Source organism: Thalassophryne amazonica, chromosome 8, assembly GCF_902500255.1.
Source record: "Thalassophryne amazonica chromosome 8, fThaAma1.1, whole genome shotgun sequence".
NCBI lineage: Eukaryota > Metazoa > Chordata > Actinopteri > Batrachoidiformes > Batrachoididae > Thalassophryne > Thalassophryne amazonica.
This window is the reverse complement of record NC_047110.1, coordinates 19,015,719-19,037,458: the sequence shown is the minus strand read 5'-3', so window position 1 is coordinate 19,037,458 and position 21,740 is coordinate 19,015,719. Positions and strand designations below refer to the sequence as shown.

Here is a 21,740-nt window from a genome sequence, read left to right as displayed (position 1 = left end):
TACGGGCACTAGATGGCACCCTTCTTCCATTAATAACACACCAGACACAGCCCTTAACACTGGTTGTGTCTGGAAACCACAGGGAGGAGATTGTGTTTTATGTGACACCTTCTACCTCCAGAATTATTTTGGGTTATCCATGGATGAGTAAGCACAATCTCCGGATCGATTGGCCGACTGGGGTTGTGGCTCAATGGCGCGAAACCTACCACCGGGAGTGTCTAAGATCCTCGGTCCCACCCAGTGCGATTGCTAAACAGGAGGTCCGTGTCCCCCCCAGTCTTATGGCGGTGCCGACCGAGTACCATGATCTTTATGACGTTTTCAGCAAAGATCTGGCGCTCACCCTTCCCCCGCACCGGCCGTATGATTGTGCCATTGATTTGATTCCGGGTGCTGAGTATCCGTCCAGTAGACTGTACAACCTCTCACGCCCTGAGCGCGAATCATTGGAGACCTATATCCGGGACTCTTTATCTGCCGGGTTAATCCAGAACTCTTCCTCCCTGTTAGGTGCTGGTTTCTTTTTTGTGGGCAAGAAGGACTGCGGACTCCGTCCATGCATTGATTACAGAGGGCTGAACGAGATTATGGTTCACAATCGATACCCGTTGCCTCTGTTGGATTCAGTGTTCACGCCCCTGCATGGAGCCAAAATGTTCACAAAACTGGACCTTAGAAATGCGTATCACCTGGTTCGGATCCGGAAGGGAGACGAATAGAAGACGGCATTTAACACCCCGTTAGGTCACTTTGAGTACCTGGTCATGCTGTTCGGCCTCACTAACGCCCCCGCGACGTTCCAAGCGTTGGTAAATGACGTCTTGCGGGACTTCCTGCATCGGTTCATCTTCGTATACCTGGATGATATCCTCATCTTCTCCCCGGATCATGAGACCCATGTGAAGCATGTACATCAGGTCCTGCAGCGGTTGTTGGACAACCGGCTGTTTGTGAAGGGCGAGAAGTGCGAGTTCCACCGTACTTCTTTGTCCTTCCTGGGGTTCATTATCTCCTCCAACTCCGTCGCACTCGATCTGGCCAAGGTTGCGGTGGTGAGAGATTGGCCCCAACCGGCAAGCCGTAGGAAGCTGCAACAGTTCCTTGGCTTCGCAAATTTCTATAGGAGGTTCATCAAGGGCTACAGTCAGGTGGTTGGTCCCCTGACAGCCCTGACCTCCCCAAAAGTCCCCTTCACCTGGTCGGATCGGTGCGAAGCCGTGTTTAGGGAGTTGAAACGTCGGTTCTCGACTGCGCCAGTTCTGGTGCAGCCCGATCCTAAACGCCAGTTTGTTGTTGAAGTGGACGCCTCTGACTCAGGGATAGGAGCCGTGCTGTCCCAGAGCGGGGAGTCCGACAAAGTTCTCCACCCTTGTGCCTATTTTTCCCGCAGGTTAACCCCAGCAGAACGGAACTATGACATCGGCAATCGGGAGCTCCTGATGGTGAAAGAGGCCTTGGAGGAGTGGAGACACTTGTTGGAGGGAGGTGTGGTACCATTCACGGTTTTCACTGACCATCGGAACCTGGAATACATCCGGACCACTAAGCGTCTGAACCCCAGGCAAGCCCGTTGGTCACTGTTCTTTGGTTGTTTTGATTTTCGGATTACATACCACCCTAGGACCAAAAACCAACGGTCTGACGCACTGTCCCGGGTGCATGAAGAGGAGGTCAAAACAGAGCTGTCGGATCTACCTGACACCATCATCCTGGAGTCCACTATCGTCGCCACCTTCACATGGGATGTGGAAGACATCGTCAGTGAGGCCCTGATGCAACACCCGGACCCTGGCGGAGGACCAAATGACAGACTGTACATCCCACCAGAGGCAAGAGCTGTGGTCCTGGACTTCTGTCACGGTTCCAAGCTCTCCTGCCATCCAGGGGTGCAAAGGACCATGGCAGTGGTCCGGCAGCATTTCTGGTGGGCGTCACTAGAAGCCCGGGAGTATGTCCGGGCCTGCACCATCTGCGCCAGGGGCAAGGCTGTTCACCAACAGGAAAAAGGACTTCTCCAGCCGTTGCCGGTGCCTCAATGCCCCTGGTCCCATATAGGCCTGGACTTCGTCACGGGTCTCCCTGCGTCCCAGGGTATGATGACCATCTTGATGATAGTGGACCGGTTCTCCAAGGCGGCCCACTTTGTCGCCCTCCCGAAGCTCCAGACGGCCCAGGAGACTGCAGACCTCCTGGTCCACCACGTCGTGAGTCTGCATGGTATCCCTATGAACATCGTCTCAGACCGTGGTCCCCAGTTCTCCTCGCATGTCTGGAGGAGTTTCTGTAGAGAACTGGGGGCCACCGTGAGCCTCTCGTCCGGGTACCACCCCCAGACTAATGGACAAGCAGAGCGGGCTAATCAAGATCTGGAGCAGGCCCTAAGATGTGTGACCTCCGCGCATCCGACGGCCTGGAGTCAACATCTGGCCTGGATCGAGTACGCCCACAACAGCCAAATATCTTCGGCGACCGGCCTCTCCCCATTCGAGGAGTGTTTGTGGTACCAGCCCCCATTGTTTCTGGCTGTGGAGGGAGAGGTCAGGGTCCCCTTGGTCTAGGCCCACCTCAGAAGGTGCCGTCGGGTGTGGTGCACAGCCCGCTCTGCCCTTCTGACAGCCCGGACGAGGGCGAAGAGCCATGCGGACCGCCGACGTACCCCGGCCCCCACATACCAGCCCGGGCAGGAGGTTTGGCTTTCAACCAAGAACATTCCTCTGCATACGGACTCACCGAAACTAACGGACAGGTACATCAGACCATACACCATCACCAAGGTCATCAGTCCAGCCGCAGTGAAGCTGGGAGTTTCAGTTTCACTGCGGATACACCCCGTATTCCATGTGTCCAGGATTAAGCCATACCACACCTCAGACCTCTGCACACCCGGACCAGTGCCACCTCCTGCCCGCATCATCGACGGCGAGCCTGCGTGGACAGTCCGCAGGCTCCTGGATGTCCGCCGGAGGGGTCGGGGTCTCCAATATCTGGTGGACTGGGAGGGTTACGGACCCGAAGAACTCTCCTGGGTGAAGAGGAGCTTCATCCTGGATCCAGCCCTCCTGGCATATTTCTACCAGCGACATCCCGACAAGCCTGGTCAGGCGCCTGTTGGGGGGGGGGGGGGGGGGGGGGGGGGGTCCTGTTGTGTGGGCCGCCCGAAGAGGAGGTACTGCTGGCTCACCACCAGAGGGCGCCCTGCCTGTTGTCGGGTTTCATGCAGCCGCCTCACAGGAACTCCAGGTGCACCGACACTGACAGCTGTCAGTCATCATCATCATCATCATCATGACCACCATAAAAGCCTGGGAGAATCATCAGAACCCTGCCAAGTTATCAGCTTACCAGATAGGTAAACCGACTCAGCCGTTCTGTGCCGTACGCACACGTCTTTGCAGCAGAGCTTTTTGCAGTCGTAACCTTTTGTACACTTGCAGCTTGTAGCCGAGTTTGTGGAAGTTGGAAGGAGTTGGCATACCCACTCCTCACTCCAGACTTGTTAAGTGTTACATAAGGCACTGCACGTACTCTGTGTTCCTGTGTTTGGAGGTGGAGGTTTTTCCCTCAGGAAGGAACTGTGTTTTTGCTGACTGTTTTGCTGGGTGTACACACACCCACCATAACCTGTTTGTTTTTCCTGCCAGCAGTACCAGATATGACAGCTGGGAGCAGTGGCCACCTGGGGACTCGGGATTTGGCGGCTCCGGTGTGTTGCAGGTCTCCGTTGGCAGTGGAACCTTGTGGGTCTCGGCTCTTCTCTGGATAAGGCATCTCCTATCCTCGGGCCTGCCCACACGTCATCTTCTTGTAGAACTTTAATTGACAGACTAAAGCAGTATTTTGACCTGTTGTGCACATTTTGCAATATTAAATTGTATTTATTGGCATCTCTATTGTCCGTTCATTTACGCCCCCTGTGTGGGTCTGTGTCTTACACTTCCCCAACAGATGTAATAGACAAAGATATGTGAACAGGTGCCAAGAGCGTGAGTAAATGAAAACACAAAGCAGACTGGGACAAAGTGTGAGAGGAGGGCACAGGGCTAGTAGAGTGACATGACGTGACAACACAGACAACGATGCGAGAGGAATGAAAACATACAGCGGGTGCAGGGTGTGGAGTGAAACAGAGACCTAAGAACAGAGCTACAACTGAAGACAGAATAAAATATAACATCGAACTGGAACATGACAAACTAATCAGAAAACATGGAGCGTAGATACTAAAGCAAAACTAAACAAGTATTAATAGCAAAATAAACAAGTGATAACCTAATGAAGACTGCATGAGAAGATACAGATAAATACTAAAACTAAATTAAACCAAAACTGACTTAACAAGGTGCTAAAACAAACCATAAGAAAAAGCAGTGACTAAGCAATAACAGAAAACAAATCTTGACATAATAGTACAACAAATATTACAAATGAGAGCAACTAGATACTGTAAACAAGTGATAAATTAAACAATAAATGAAAACACAAATGACTGAAGAAAACTAGTGACAAATCAAAACAGAACAGAGAATAATCACATGATGAAAATAAAATAACTTGTAAATCAAGACCGGAGCATGTGAAGGGGAAAAAAGAGGGAAAACCCAAATCAAACCCAAAGATCTGGCCGAAATCGTGACAAATATAGGTTGAAGAGGATTTGCAAGTCATTGTATTCTGTTTTTATTTACATTTTACACAACATCCCTACTTCATTGTAATTGGGGTTGTACTAAAAGGTGCCATTTTTTATGCAACCCATCATTGTGGCTTTGATATTTTTATTTAATTTATATTAAGCTGATGAGATTTGCTTTCAGCTTGAGTTGGAGGATAAGTTTTCAAATTTTAATATAAAGCCTGAATTACTTGTTGTATTTGAAATGGCATAAACAAATTAAAATGTGTAAAAGCCCAAAGGGGTGTATACTTTTGCAAGGCACTGCATGTTAGGGCCCCGTCCCACTGGGGAGAGGATTAATTGCGCATGAATTGAGTATACAAATTGCGGGCGTTCGTTGTCGTCCACAACAAAAATGGCCAAAAATAACAAATGTCCCAGTATGAATTACGGATATATTAATAATATATAGTGAATATATGATGAACAATCATGGTTATATAACGCATGTAGTGAGGAAACTGATCCGATATATTGAGATTATCACGGCAGTATTACGGGTGTATTATGAATGCATCGTGCACGTGTTGCGCATGCACGGCATCTGCATTGCGGTCATAAAATAAGCGCACTCGGGCCGTCGGCATCACAATTCACACCAATACAGCCTCTGGACTTGGGCAAGTTGATCACAGAGTGTTGTCATGCGAGGGTTAACTGTTCATGAGTTTGGGGAGCGGGAGGGGGAAGCCGCTTGGGGTGTAAGATGGTGTCTTTTTTTTTTGAGTGAGTTGTGGGTAAACAGCAACTCTTCCTTTTGTTGGTGTTAAATAAAAGTTCTGGATTGCAGCAGCTATGTCTTTGTGGATTTACACAGCCGGACTGGCACTGACTGGCAGGTATGTCGCTTTCTGCCACACTTTGGGTTTACGTGACGTGTTTGTTATGCATTCATAGATTGTCCGCAAATCAGCTGCAAAGCAGATGTAATAAAAACGCTTTATTTGTGGCCAATTTGTATGCATTCACTACAACATATTTTAATTTGTGATGTGGACATGATGGGCACGCAATATATCTGTTTTACACACTGTCCCGGTTCGCTGGGCGCCAAGCCGCAAATCCCCGTCAGTTGTGGATATCAGTGGTTAGCGGCAGATATACAGCGCATAGAGTATGTATTGTGTATGAATTGAGTATATATAGAGTATGTAAGGCGGATGTTATCCGCATTCAGATTTTTGAACAGCTCAAAAATCCTGGCTGCAGAAATGCGTGCCTCTGCAGATGATCACGGGCGTGTTCGGATGACGGCCGAGTCATACAGGCATGTTACACAGATATTGCGGATGTTTGGCGAATATGGGCCAATTTTGTGCGCAATCCATACGCAAATCCTCCTAAATGCCAGTGGGACAGGGCCCTAAACTCAAAGGGGCCATACAAAATCCTTTATCAAAAATTGTACCCCTAAATGATTCTCTAAATTTTATGTGAATATGCAGTGACAGTGCAAAAGTGTTTATTGATCATATGAGATTTTTTATTGAGCTGGTAAACAATAACTTATAAACCTATACAGAACATAAGACTAAATGAACACATGCACAAAATGTAAGAAAAGAAACAACTGAATACATACAGAATATAAAAGCCCTTAAAGAATTAACCACAACTAAAAACCCAAGAACGAGACAAAACCAAAAACCACAGCCAAACGGGCCACTGAGCGAACCACAAAAGTGAGACTTCCAAAAATCAAAAATGTGATGTGATGTGCCAACAAATGACCCAAAATCCATTGAAAAACTTCATGAAAGAAAAATCGTGTTGACTAGTATAATCAGACAAAGGTCAATGTCAATAAAAAAAAGGGGAAAAAAAATACAGTTTCTGCTATATCTCTGCAAGGGCTATTGAGATGAGCTAAAGTTTATATTGATCAGCAAAATATTTGTGATTAACTGGCATATGTGGTGTCATAATGAGGTCACAAGGAGAACACAAAGTCATGGATTTGCATTAGCGCTCTAATGCCTTCTATTGTCATTGGAATAATTTGACAAATTAGGATTCAGTGTTGATAACGTCAGTTGTTTTGTAATATGATGTAATAAGATTTAAATATTCCTGTTAACTGTACAAAGTAATGAATTAAGTAATTTTTCAAAGTTACTGTGGCAACACTGATTATTTATTGCTTATATTTGCAAAATATTGAGCCATTTTTCTTACATCTGACTTCAAACTTTTTTTTTTAGTTTATCACATTGGTTTTTTTTTTTTAGTTTATCACATTGTAAAGCAGATTATTTTTTTTAATGCCAAATGCCAAGCTATGTGGATAAATGGTTACAGATTGGGAGGTTAGTCCTAACCTCTGCATTTGCTTTGGGCCTGACTGCTGGCACAGCTTCATTGATTAGAATTCACCAAAACTGAACTTAACACACAGCAGCTTTATATGTGCAGGGTCTTGGGATATTTCAGGGGTCTCCAGTGACCTCGCCTTACCCCCGTCACTCTTATCCCACACATCTGTTCATTTGAAAGAAGGATTTTACCAGTTATTTAAATTTGAACACAATTACCTCGGCGGATAGCCCTCCACACGCAGATTTATTAAACAGAACTTCCAAAACTCGCCTGAGAAAGGATACCAACTGGGCAGTGGTGCCAAGAGGTGGGGGAGCAACCATTTGAGGTGTCATATCCAAACAGTTTAAATCTTCACAGATCATCAAATTTGTAGGAATATTGAAAGTTGTAACTTTTAGTTGTTCATGTGGTCCAGTCATAGTGTCTCTGGTCAGATTATTCAATCTTTGCACATTGAAATGGATATAATTAAATCTATCTACATTTTTTGGTTATCTTGTACCCCTAACAGATGGTTGACTCAATCCCACTACACTTTGATCCACCAATTTATATCCATCAGCCACCCCCTTCTTACCCCAGGAAACTACACTCATCATAAGGGATACAGCAATAGCAAAGCACAGACATTGGATTCACTTAGTTATTTATATATTTTTTTAGGTTTCATCTTCAGATTACCAAATAATGATATTCTTCTCAAGTTGTAACCGGAGTCCTTCATTTTAAACAGATTAGAAACATGTTGGAATCGAAGTTTGTTTTTTGCTATGTATTGTAATGTAATCAACTAAGTCCATGCATTTCAGAATGTTCCAGTAAATTAAATAGTGGGTTAGGAAAGGTTTTATTACTGATGGTTACTTTTTGCAATAACAATGCTGAATTAGTATTTGTTTTATATATGTTCCCCAAACCTAAATGCAGTATGTCATAGATGGAGCTATTAATGAATATAAAGTGAGTAATTAAGAAAAGAAATCATGGGCCTTATACAGAATTGCAATGCATTTTGACATTTTGGAGTTGGCATAATCTATGCGTCTTGTCCAACTTAATTCATCATCAATAGTAACTCAAAACATTTGGTTCCAGTTACAATTTCAATTGTTCTGCTTGAAATCCTGGCCTTATTTCCAAGCACAATGCACTTTATTTTACTGAGATGAAGTGATAATTTGTTTGAGTTAAACCATGGTATGAATGTCTGTAGTCTCGCCCCCAATGTATCCAAAACATGTCCCAAACGATTCCACATCTAATCTTCAAATAATTCTGAGTTTAGAATATGAACACATTGATACCTGTTGTGTAAATAACCAACTATCCAATCCTGTGACACCAGTGATACCATAATCCAATAATGTATTCAATAGGGAAGTGCGGCCCATGGTATCAATTTTTCTTTTTTTTATTAGCCCCACTGCATATTGCTTTCTTCTAATTACATTTATTTATTTGTTCTACAAAGTCCATTACAGCTGCAAAATTAGTTTGGGGAGGGAAGTAATGTGGAAAAATAAAAAAAAATGCATAATCCTTTTTTCCCCAAAGTGAGAGAGACTGTCTATGTGTATCAGTTAACTAAGAATCAGCAGGGTGCCAGCTTAATTAGTTAAAAGTGATTAAAATCGTTAAAACAAGGCAATAAGTGTATTTGATCAACTTTATTTATTTTCAGCATTAATCTGACCAAAGTGTTGACCAATTCTTTTCTTTTTATCCCAAAACCTACCCATTAGACATACAAACCTTTTGCAAGTACAGGCTTGGTGATTCCACACAGTAAACATTTAACATGAAGCCCAACATAAATTCTATCACACATAAACACATTTAAATATGGATTAAAAATAGCAAACTTTAACTTTATAAAGACACAGTGAGTCAATGTTATTTCCCTTTTGTATGTCTGAAACAATGTTTAGTTTGCAGGAATAAACGTGGATCCAGACGGACAGTAATTATGTGGAAGGTTGCCCAATAACCTCCATCATCAAAGGCCTATTAAATTTGCATATATCAGATAATAAGTAATAAGCAATAAGCGCTTCATCATTCATTCATTCAATATGAAAGTCTGCAGCTTTTTTGTTTAATTCACAGCGGGGGGTGTGTGCAGGTCAGTAAGACCTCATGAGGGTTTATCTTGTACCGGTCAAAAACACAGGATGATCAAAATATTGGCTTATTGTTACATTTGTTGCTTCTACATTTGTCAATTCACCCTCAACAATATTAATGCTTCCAGCAGGAGTTCTATGAACACATAATTGTCAATTTGCAGAAAAGGAAGTCTGTTTACCTTTTTTGATTTGTTGTTTATTGCGTAAAATCATGTGTGTGTGTTAGTCTATGAAGTGAGTATGGTGAGTGTTGCCTCAGTTTTCGACATTGAACAGTTGTTCTTTTCACATCTGCAGCGGCATATTTGTTTCCTATTTATTTACACAATGGCTTGCAGAGCAAAAATGAGATTACTTGTATCTTCTCGCTTGTTTGGTCTTGAACGAAGGTAAGAATGGCACATACTGGGAACACCTTTCAAAAAGTCAGCACAGAACGGGATATCGTAGCAGGACAGATCGCACACGTACTTATTTTCATTTGGTTATCTTGAATGATGTTCCAGTTTGTGAGGCCTCTTTCTTTGTCAGTGCCTAAAAAAGAAAAAGAAAAAAAACAAAACACATATTATTGGGTCCATAAGTAACTGGACAATTACTTTTTTGGTAATTTTGCCTATGTATGCAGCCATTTTGGACTTGAAATGTAGTGCCAGTTTTTAGATTTGATTTGTTTGATTTAACATTTTAAAAAAATTGCATGTACATTCATGAATGATGACTATTGTTTCAGAAAGTCCCTTCATTTCCAAACCCTGTAAATAATTCATTCATTCACTGATTGATTTTCTATAACCCTATTCCAATGAAGTTCGGACGTTGTGAAAAATGTAAATATAAACAGAATACAATGATTTGCAAATCCTCTACAACCTATATTCAATTGAATACACTACAAAGACAAGATATTTAATGTACAAACTGATAAAGTTTTTTGTTTTGTGCAAATATTTGATAATTTTGAAATGGATGCCTGCAACACATTTCAAAAAAGCTGGTACAGTGGTATGTTTACCACTGTGTTACATCACCTTTCCTTCTAACAACACTCATAAGTGTTTGGGAACTAAGGACACTGTATGCACACACACAGTGCACGCCACACATTCATTGTTTCTTTTTTCTTGGCTCCTTTGCTGATCAGGCAGTCAGTTGACAGCACCTTTAGGAAATTACACCTTGTGTTCACATGTATTGTAATATCTAAACTTAAAAATAAATCATCTCAGTTACAGATTCATTCATTCATTCATCTTCTACCACTTAGTCCAATTAAGAGTCGCGGGGGCTGGAGCCTATGCCCAGCAGTCATAGAGCGCGAGGCAGGGTACACCAGGACAGGACGCCAGTCTGTTGCAGGGCCACAAATAGACAAATAAACACAGACACACCCACACACACACCTACAGACAATTTAAAGATCCCAATCCACCTAACCCGCATGTCTTTGGATGTGGGAGGAAACCGGAGCACCCGGAGGAAAACCCACGCAAACACAGGGAGAACATGCAAACTCCACACAGAAAGGCCACGGTACCGCGCGTTTATTACGGACTACAAACATGGTGCCGCACGCCAACAGAAAAGCCGGAAACAGAACACGTCACCCGAGCTCTTAAAGGGACCGCTACTATTACATGAATCACAACATAGCACCTAACAGAACACTTATAAGAAAGTGAATTATGCCGTCAGTGTTGAGAGCACTACACATGCCCCCCCAGAATTCACTTAAAAGGACACCTGAACAAAAAGAAAAAATGTTATCAACGGTGGGGGGCGAATCAAACGTCCAGTGCGGCTCCGCCGTATGGGAGAAGGCGGAACCGCCCCCTCAGTGGCTGTCTGCAGGGCTCCCCAGCGGCATGGTCGAGGGGCAGGGGGAACAGGAAAAGGGAGCCTAGTCAGAGGCCGTCCTCGTTTAGGGGGTTGCGCCAACTCAACTGGCGTGGCCAGATCTAGGTGAGCTGGCTTAAGGCGGTCCACAGATATACACTCCGGTTTGCCCCCAATGTCTACCACAAAGTGCTTGTCCCCAGTTTCCACAACACGGAAAGGGCCCTCGTAAGGCAGACGGAGAGGTCCGTGGTGATCATCTGCTCGAATGAAAACATAGCCAGCAGACTGTAGGCTACTGGGGACGTGAGAGTTCGGCAAACCGTGACAGGAAGTAGGAAGTGGAGCAAACAGCCTGGCATTATCCAACAGGCTGGAGTGCTGGGATGTGGCTGACCAAGGGTCGTGGTGTTAGGGACGAAATCCCCGGGGGACCCGTAGTGGCTGACCATAGACCAGCTCTGCGGAGGAGGCCTGAAGGTCTTCCTTCGGTGCTGTCCTGATGCCCAGCATGACCCATGGGAGCTTGTCAGCCCAGGAACTGTCCTTCAGGCTAGCACGCAGGGAGGCTTTCATTGACCTGTGAAAACATTCGCAGAGGCCATTACTCTGGGGGTGGTAGGCCGTGGTGCGGTGGAGTTTAACTCCCAAGCTTCCTGCGACAGTGTTCCAAAGTTCAGAGGTAAACTGAACGCCCCGGTCCGAGGAAATGTCTGATGGGGTGCCAAAACGGGACACCCAGGTGCCAATAAATGCCCGTGCCACATCAGCCGATGGTATAGATGAACAGTGGAACGCCTCTGCCCACCGTGTGGTCCTGTCGACCATAGTGAACACATGAGTGTAACCCTGCGAGGGTGGAAGTGGGCCAACTAGGTCGATGTTGACGTGGTCGAAACGTTGTTCTGGCACTTGAAACTGTTCCAGTGGCGCTTTGGTGTGGCGATGTACTTTGGCACGTTGGCACTCCATGCAAGTGTTTGCCCAGTCCCTCACGTCCTTTTTAAGACCGTGCCACACAAACTTGGCTGGCCACCAGCCGTTGTGAGGCCTTGGTTCGCAGGGTGTGAGAGGCCATGGATGGCGTCAAAAACAGGTCACCCTCCACGTCGCAGGCAGCAAACAGACCTAGGAGAGCCCATGGAGACGTCGGCAAAGCAGAGTGGTGCCAGCATCGCCAAATGCCACATCCTGTAGCTGCAGCCCAGTAACGGATGAACGGCAAGCCTGCACGTCCGGGTCTGTGGCCTGCTCTGCTGCCATGCTGTCGTAGTCCAGGCCAAGGTGGACCGCCCCCACAACAACGCGGGAGAGGCAATCTGCGACATGGTTGTGCTTTCCAGAAAGGTGTGCAATGTCCGTCATGAACTCCGAAATGTAAGTCAGCTGTCGCTGTTGCCTGCCCGACCATGGCTGAGTGACTTTGGACATGGCGAAAGTCAGAGGCTTGTGGTCCACAAAAATGGTGAAAAGGCGTCCCTCCAGCAGTGAACAAAAGTGTTGGATGGCGAGGTACACCCCATGTAGCTCCCGATCGAAGGTGCTATAACTTCGCGTTCACTGGGACGCAACGGCCTGCTGAAAAAGGCGAGAGGGCTGCCAGGGCATTACCCACCCACCTGCTCGTAAACCTCACCGACCGGCAGTAGTCTGAGGCGTCCATGGTAAGTGCGATTGGGGGCGGAGGAGGCGGGATGGGCCACAACATGGGCGGCCTTAGCCAGGGCTGTCTTAGCGTCCGGCAAAAGCCTTGTCTCTTTCCGGCCCTACCAGCCCACAGTGTGCTTAGGCTTGCCGCCTTTCAGAGCCTCGTAGCAAGGGTCGGCATGATTTGGGGCGGCGCCTGGGGGAGAAAAACGGTGGGTAGAAGTTAACCATGCCTAGGAACTCCTGTAAGGCTTGACAGTGACTGGGCGTGGGAAAGTGGTGATGTCCTCCACTTTTGACGGAAGAGGAACAACCCCGTCCTTTGTGACTCTGTGCCCGCATAGAAGTCTATGGTGGACAGGCCGAACTCCCACTTGGCTGAATTGATGATGAGCCCGTGCTCGGTAAGTCGCTCGAACAGAGTGCGAAGGTGCGAAAGGTGCTCTGAAGATGATGAACTGGCCACCAGGATGTCGTCAAGTTACACAAACATGAAAGGCAGATCCTGTAACACAGAGTCCATGAGCTGCTGGAAAGTTTGAGCAGCATTCTTGAGCCCAAACGGGGTGGGCAGGAACTCAAACAAACCAAACGGCATGATTACTGTTGTGTGGGCCGCCAGAAGAGGAGGTACTGCTGGCCCACCACCAGAGGGTGCCCTGCCTGAAGTGCGGGCTTCAGGCACGAGAGGGCGCTGCCACCTCCCAAGAGCGGCCGGGTTGACAGCTGTCACTCATCGGCTATGACAGCTGTCACCAATCATCTGCACTTCACCCCGGATAAAAGCAGGATGACACCTCCACCACGTCGCTGAGATATCGTTCTTCTACGGAGGTAACACTCTCAGCCTGAATATTCCTATATTGATTCCAGTAGATACATTGTTGCAGCTGTCTTCCCGAAGGACCGGCGTGGGCTGCGACTGCTTCGCTCTGCTTTCCGCCAGATAAGTGATTAGACAGACACTGCAGGAGTGTGTGTTAGAGGTGGAGGTGGAATGCCCACTGTTGTTGTTACTGGGTGTACATACACCCACACTTGACTGTTTTTGCTCTTCGCCAGCAGTACCAGATCCGACACGCGGAGACGGTGGCCACCTGAGGGACTCGGGACCTGGCGGCTCCAGTATCCTTCTGGTTCGGTGGCGGAGGAAATCGTGTGGTTCCGGTTCTTCTCTAGACGGACGCCTCCTATCATCGAGCCTGCCCACACGACACCTTTATCCATTGACTTTGTATTTATTCTATAATCTGCTGTGTGTGGTTGTGGCATTCACAACAGTAAAGTGTTCAAATTTAACTCCTTCTATTGTCCGTTCATTTACGCCCCCTGTTGTGGGTCCGTGTCACTACACTTTCACAACAATTACAGCTGTTTTTGGGATGTCGAGAGGGTGTACGGGCACTTGATGGTATCCTCTGATCAGGTCCACCTTCGAAAAAATGACCTTACCAGCCAGGTGCGCTGAAAAATCCTGGATGTGCGGCACTGGGTAGCGGTCAGGCGTTGTCGCGTCCTTGAGCCATCAGTAGTCCCCACAAGGACGCCAGCCCCCCCCCCCGGCTTGGGGACGAGGTGTAGGGGGGAGGCCCAAGGACTGTTGGAGCGACGAACAATCCCCAGGCGCTCCATGGACTCGAGCTTGTTCGGCTCGAGGCGTCGAGCGCGGGCATATACAGGCGGGCCAGTGGTGTCAATGTGATGCTCGACACCGTGCTTGGCTGTGGAAGAGGAGAAGGTGGGCTGTGTGAGTGCTGGGAACTCGGCGAGCAGACGCTGGAAACTGTCCGTGACAGAGAGCAGGCTGGAGAGGTGCAGTGCATCAGAGTTGCTGAGGGCGCATGCATACGAACAGAAAGTGACGGCGTCGATCATGCACTGATTTTTAACGTCCACCAACAGTCCATATGCACACAAAAAATCTGATCCTAAGAGGGGAACGGCTACTTTGGCAGTCACAAAGTCCCAGCTAAAGCGTTGGCCCCCAAAACACAGTTCAACATGCCTTGTGCCGTACATATGGATGGGGCTACCATTGGCGGCTTCCATGGGGGGGCTGTGGGTGTCAGCTACCACGTCCACCTGTGAAGCAGGCAGTAGACTCCGCTGTGCCCCTGTGTCGCAGAGGAAGCGTCGGCCGGAGACGGAGTCGTGGATGAAGAGCAGCCTGCCGGCATGGCCGACGCTCACGGCCACTAGTGAGCGCCGGCCTTGGCGTTTCCCACTCCACTGAAGCTGCATGGAGAGCGGCATCGTTTGACCTTGGGGCCAAACCTGGCATGGTAGAAGCACACACCTGAAGACTGCTGCCGACGCGGGGCTGCTGCGTTGAGCATATGATCATCCGGTACTTCTGATACAGCACCAGCAGGGAGAAGGGCGGCTGCGCAGGGCTGCTGACTCGCCAGGAAACACTTGTCAGCCTCAGCAGCCAGTGCTCTGCAATCAGTGCTGGCAGTGTTGGCCAAAGCAGCTCTCACATGAGCAGGCAGTTGGCGTAGGAAAAGGTGGCGGAAAAGGTAATCTGGCTTGTTGTCGCCAAGCAGGTCGAGCATTCTGTCCATTAGCTCTGAGGGCTTGCTGTCACCGAGCCCTTGAAGATAGAAAAGCCTATTGGCCCTCTCAGCGTCAGACAGTTCGAATGTTTGAAGTAAGTATTCCTTCAGAGTTTCATACTTTTCCGTCAGAGGAGAACGTTTAAGAAGGCTCACCACTCTCGATGCCGTAGAACCTCCGAGGGCAGATACCACGTAGTAGTATTTAGTTTCGTCAGTGGTGATCTGATGCAAGGCAAACTGTGCCTCAGTCTGAGCGAACCAGGCTGAAGCAGAAGATTCCCAGAATTCGGGGAGCTTGAGAGACACAGCGTTGGCGGTCATGGCGATCTGGATACGTCCAGTAAACAAACGTCGGGGTCACCAGTGTAGAAGTTGTCTTTTGGCGAAAAGACGAGCCGAAACTTTTCTCATTAAGACTCTTTGAGTCGCGTTTATTAACAGACTACAAACATGGCACCGCGCGTTTATTACGGACTACAAACATGGCGCCGCGCGCCAACAGAAAAGCCGGAAACAGAACACGTCACCAGAGCTCTTAAAGGGATCGCTACTATTACATGAATCACAACATAGCACCTAACAGAACACTTATAAGAAAGTGAATTATACCGTCAGTGTTGAGAGCACTACATTATCCTTTTAAACAAAATACACATGAATTGTTCTAAATTATTTAAACCTTGTAATTACATTAGCTTCAAATATCTTATTCCAAAAAATGGCGCTTACATATGAATATTCCCTGGTCTCCAACATCTTACTTTGCAAAGTGTGCATTTGCTCTGAGATGTTTGAATTCAAGGGTTAACACAGTCTGAGAATGTATCGCCTTGCTCAACTCATTATAGTGCAGCAGATAAGAGAATATTTAGAGGGGAATCCTGCAAATGGTGATAAAAGCATCAAATTCAGCAGAAATACTCCTCAGACAATCCTCTTTTGAAAAACTCGATTGGCCACTTGAATTTTCAATCGATGGTCAGGTAGGGGTCAATTGAAGAATTACACAGAGGTCAAAATTAAAAGATGCTCCAATCATATTGAAAATCATGGAAGTCCATCGCGAGCAATGAAGACGTCAGTGGATTTTCATATGTGAGCGCAAGCTGAAGTTTGATGCACAAATGCGTCCACACTTTGGACATGCTACATCCTGCCTTTGTGAGGCAGGTCTCCTCTCCTTTCGAGCTTGGCGCTTCTGATCCAGATCCCACAGGTGCTTTTCTTCAAAGGTTTGGACACCCTTGTGGACAGCCATGCGCCAGGCGCTGCGGTCAGAGGCAAGAGTTTCCCAACCCTGAAGTGGGATACCACAGGCTCCAAGGGATGCTTTCAGGCCATCCTTGAAGCGCTTGAGTGGTCGTCCAATGTTTCTTGCGCCAACTCCAAGAAGAAGATCACCTTTGGGAGTCATGAGTCATCCATCCGGACAACATGCCCAACCCACCTCAACTGTGCTTTCATGACAAATGCCTCAATGCCAGGTATGTCAGCTCTGTGAAGCACTTCTGTGTTGGAGGCCCTGTTCTCCCATGAAATGCCCATGATTTTGCACAGGCAGCAGAGATGAAACTGGTCCAGGGTTCAGAACTGTTTCCTATACAGGGTCCATGTTTCACAACCATAGAGTAGGGATGTGACCACAACTGCTCTGTAGACTGCCAGCTTGGTGTGAAGTGTGATGCCACGTTCACTCCATAAGCAAGTCCACAGCCTGCTGAAGGAAGCACCTGCCTTTGCTAGTCTGCTCGAGACTTCTCTATCTATGCTGCAGGTCAAGGACAAGCAGCTCCCTAGGTAAGTGAAACAATCAACGCTGTAAAATGTTGTACCCTCTATCTTGTTAGTGGGCTTTGGGGGAAAACGGCCAGGTGCAGGCTGAAGCATCACTTTCGTTTTTCGTAGGCTGATTGTCAGTCCAAAGGTTCTGGCTGCAGTAACCAGGCAGCTGGAAAGCTCTTGCAGCTGTGGCTCACTGAGTGCAGCAAGAGCACAGTTGTCCGTGAACAGAAAGTCACGCACAAGGGCCTCAAGGACCTTGGTTTTGGCCTTCAGCTGTCTCAGGTCAAATAGACGGCCATCACATCTATAGCGAACAGTGATTCCTGCATTGGTTTTGGAGAATGCAGAGAACAGCGTAGTAGCAAACATGAGGCTGAACAAGGCTGGTGCCAAGACGCATCCTTGCTTCACACCATTGAACACTGGGAAGGGGTCTGACACAGAGACATTTTCCACCACATGGGCCATCATGCCATCATGGAAGGATCTGATGATACTGATGAACTTTTGTGGGCATCCAAGCTTGGACAGTATGGACCACAGACCATGGCGACTGACGGTATCAAAAGCCTTTGCCAGGTCAACGAACAGGATGTAAAGGTTTTGGTTCTGTTCCCGGCACTTCTCCTGCAACTGGCGAAGTGCAAAGATCATGTCGATTGTTCCCCTGTTGCTCCTGAAGCCACACTGGCTCTCGGACACAACATCATCCAGCAGGTGGAGTGTGATGCGGTTCAGGATGACACGGGCCATGATCTTCCCTGCAATACTCAGTGGCGAAATGCCTCTATGGTTGTCACATGATGCTCTGTCACCTTTGTTCTTATACAGGTGTATGATGTTTGCGTCCTTGACGTCCTGTGGCACTGATCCTGCCTGCCAAAGCTGCTGCATCAGCTCAGTGAGCTTGATGGCCATGGGCACTCCACCGTCCTTGAAAATCTCAGGGGGGATCCCATCCAGGCCTGGTGCTTTGCCGATCTGGAGCTGCTTGATTGCTTTCCTGGTCTCCTCCAGAGCCAGGGGGATCTTCAAGTGATGACAAAACCGGGCGCTGGGGCATATCAAGAATTGCTCGTTGATCTATCTGGGATGGCCTATTCAGCAACTGACTGAAGTGGTCACACCACCGCTGTACAATGTCACTTTTCTCAGTAAGCAGAGTGCCATCAGCTGCACGAATAGGTGCCATGGCATTGAAGGATGGTCCATACACTGTCTTCAAGCCAGCAAAGAATTTGTTGGAGTTATGTTCATCTGCATACACTTGGAGCTCTGCAGCCTTGGCCTCCCACCATTTATCCTTCATCTGACGCAGGTCAGACTGAACTTTGCTTCTAAGATGCTTGAAACGACCATGCTTAGCTGTGGATCCCTTATCACTCAGCCAGATGTTGTACGCTTCTTGCTTCTATTTCAGCAGGCTGGTAATCTCTGTGTTGTTGCTGTCAAACCAGTCCTGGTGTTTCCTCTTCAAGTGCCCGAGTGTCAGTTTGGCAGAGACAGAAAAATATTCCACATTATTTGCCTGATCATAAAGATTCCAAAAAGGTATAGTTTGGACTATCTGACTGATTTCTATGGAGTTACGGAATAAAAACAGCAAGAATAATGACAAAGGTCAGTTTCATTTTGTACAGGGGTCAAAAGTTAAAGTTGCTCCAATTTTGGTAAAAAGTGATGGAAATTACTAGTTGAGTTAACACGGTTTTAAAAAGGAATAGTTTGGACGATGTATCATCCTTACTTATCACGTTACGGGGTAACATATATCACATGTCATAGAATCCAATAGACGTAGACCTTGTTTGACCTTTACTTTGGAGACCAAGCATTCAACACTGTCAACACTATTCCATTTATTAATCCTATTAGCGCAACCAATAATTTGCGTCACTTTTTTACCAAAATTGGAGCAACTTTAACTTTTGACCCCTGTACAAAATGAAACTGACCTTTGTCACCATTCTTGCTGTTTTTATCCCATAACGCCATAGAATTCAGTCACAGATAGTCCAAACTATACCTTTTTGGAATCTTTATGATCAGGCAAATAATGTGGAATATTTTTCAATATGACTGGAACATCTTTTAATTTTGACCTCTATGTAATTCTTCAATTGACCCCTACCTGACCACCGATTGAAAAGTCAAGTGGCCAGTTGGTTTTTTTCAAAAGAGGAGTGTCTAAGGAGTATTTCTGTGAATTTGATGCTTTTATCACCATTTACGTGATTGTTTCAGTTACAGTGAGGAAAATAAGTATTTGAACACCCTGCGATTTTGCAAGTTCTCCCACTTAGAAATCATGGAGGGGTCTGAAATTTTCATCTTAGGTGCATGTCCACTGTGAGAGACATAATCTAAAAAAAAAAAAAAAAAAAAAAAAAAAATCCGGAAATCACAATGGATGATTTTTTTTATAATTTATTTGTATGTTACTGCTGCAAATAAGTATTTGAACAACTGTGAAAATCAATGTTAATATTTGGTACTTTGTTTGCAATTACAGAGGTCAAATGTTTCCTGTAGTTTTTCACCAGATTTGCACACACTGCAGCAGGGATTTTGGTCCACTCCTCCATACAGATCTTCTTCAAATCTTTCAGGTTTGGCGTTTCAGCTGCCTCCAAAGATTTTCTATTGAGTTCAGGTCTGGAGACTGGCCAGACCACTCCAGGACCTTGAAATGCTTCTTACGGAGCCCCTCCTTAGTTGACCTGGCTGTGTATTTGGGGTCTTTTTCATGCTGGAAGACCCAGCCATGACCCATCTTCAATGCTCTTACTGAGGGAAGGAGGTTGTTTGCCAAAATCTCTCAATACATGACCCCATCCATCCTCCCTTCAATACGGTGCAGTCGTCCTGTCCACTCTGCAGAAGAGCACCCCCAGAGTATGATGTTTCCACCCTCATGCTTCACGGTTGGGGTGGTTTTCTTGGGGTTGTTCTCATCCTCTAAACATGGTAAGTGGAGTTGATTCCAAAAAGCTCTATTCTGGTCTCATCTGACCACATGATCTTCTCCCATGCCTCCTCTGGATCATCCAGATGGTCACTGGTGACCTTCAAACGGGCCTGGATATGTGCTGGCTTGAGCAGGGGGACCTTGCTGCCCTGCAGGATTTTAAACCATGGCAGCATCATGTGTTACTAATGTAATCTTTGTGACTGTGGTCCCAGCTCTCTTCAGGTCATTGACCAGGTCTTCCTGTGTAGTTCTGGGCTTTCTCAGAATCATCCTTACCCCACAAAGTGAGATATTGCATGGAATCCCAGACCGAGGGAGATTGACAGTCATCTTGTGTTTCTTCCACTTTCTAATAAATAATCATATGAGTCGTCTTCTACCAAGCTGCTTGCCTGTTGTCCTGTAGTCCCTCCCAGCCTTGTGCAGGTCTACAGTTTTGTCCCTGGTGTCCTTAGACAGCTCTTTGGTCTTGGCTATGGTGGACAGGTTGGAGTGTGATTGATTGAGTGTGTGAACAGGTGCCTTTTATACAGGTAACAAGTTCAAACAGGTGCAATTAATACAGGTAAAGAGTGCAGAATAAGAGGGCTTCTTAAAGAAAAATTAACAGGTCTGTGAGAGCCAGTATTCTTGCTAGTTGGTAGGGGGTTCAAATACTTATTTGCAGCAGTAACATACAAATAAATTATTAAAAAGATCATACATTGTGAAACTCCAAACCTGAAAGATTTGAAGAAGGTCTGTATGGAGGAGTGGACCAAAATCCCTGCTGCAGTGTGTGCAAATCTGGTGAAAAACTACAGGAAACATTTGACCTCTGTAATTGCAAACAAAGTACCAAATATTAACATTGATTTTCACAGTTGTTCAAATACTTATTTGCAGCAGTAACATACAAATAAATTATAAAAAAATCATACATTGTGATTTCCGGATTTTTTTTTTAGATTATGTCTCTCACAGTGGACATGCACCTAAGATGAAAATTTCAGACCCCTCCATGATTTCTAAGTGGGAAAATTTGCAAAATCGCAGGGTGCTCAAATATTTATTTTCCTCACTGTATCTGCTGCACTATTAATCATGACGGACAAGTGAGGGGTTGTGGTTCTGGTAGCAGCCATCTTGCCAATTTTCCAGTAGATCAGGGCAGCACATAAACCAATAAGTACCAGCCCTCCTACAATGAAACCAAATATAAATAAATCCTCAACATCCTCCATAGAGAATGGCACAAAGCATGTGACACGCCAAGTCTCCCAGGAGTCAAGAACATAGCCTGCAGGGTAGGTTCCATCTGGGCATGCAGGGTCCCCTGTCCCTGATTTCCTTGTTGAAAAAATTGTGTCATTCATGTTCAGAGACCAGCTGATCAATTCCATGGTTAATCCAATATAGTTTGAAGAATTCACAGTCTGGTGAAGTAGGGGATTTGAAGGTGGGGGCAGAGATACAGGAGAGAGGAGGAGATGCGGCCGCCCTCGCTGGAGTTCCAAGCACGTGTTGATCACCAACCTGATGATTTTTCATGTCGATATGACTTGTCTTGAGAAATGGAGCACTTACAGTGCAGATTCAGGTCAAGTTAAGGATATGGACAGACCCAAAACTTTTGTCTTCCATCTGGCATGATGAGTACATAACAAGTCTAAAGGCCAAGCATCACTTTTATTGAATTTCAGCATTCTGATGACAAGAACATTAATTATCTTAGTGAATAAGACCTTCAGTCCATGCTAAATGCATTGACCTTGTGTTAAAGAAAATGGGGCTATCAATCGACCTGAACAAAATGAAAATTCTTCATCAAGAGACATGGCACA

At 46.3% G+C, this 21,740-nt stretch overlaps 1 pseudogene; it reads right to left on the bottom strand.

Moving 5' to 3' along the window:
* Nucleotides 1-11,370: 11,370 nt before the first annotated feature.
* LOC117514865 lies at nucleotides 11,371-15,485 on the bottom strand (annotated as a pseudogene).
* Nucleotides 15,486-21,740: the final 6,255 nt, after the last annotated feature.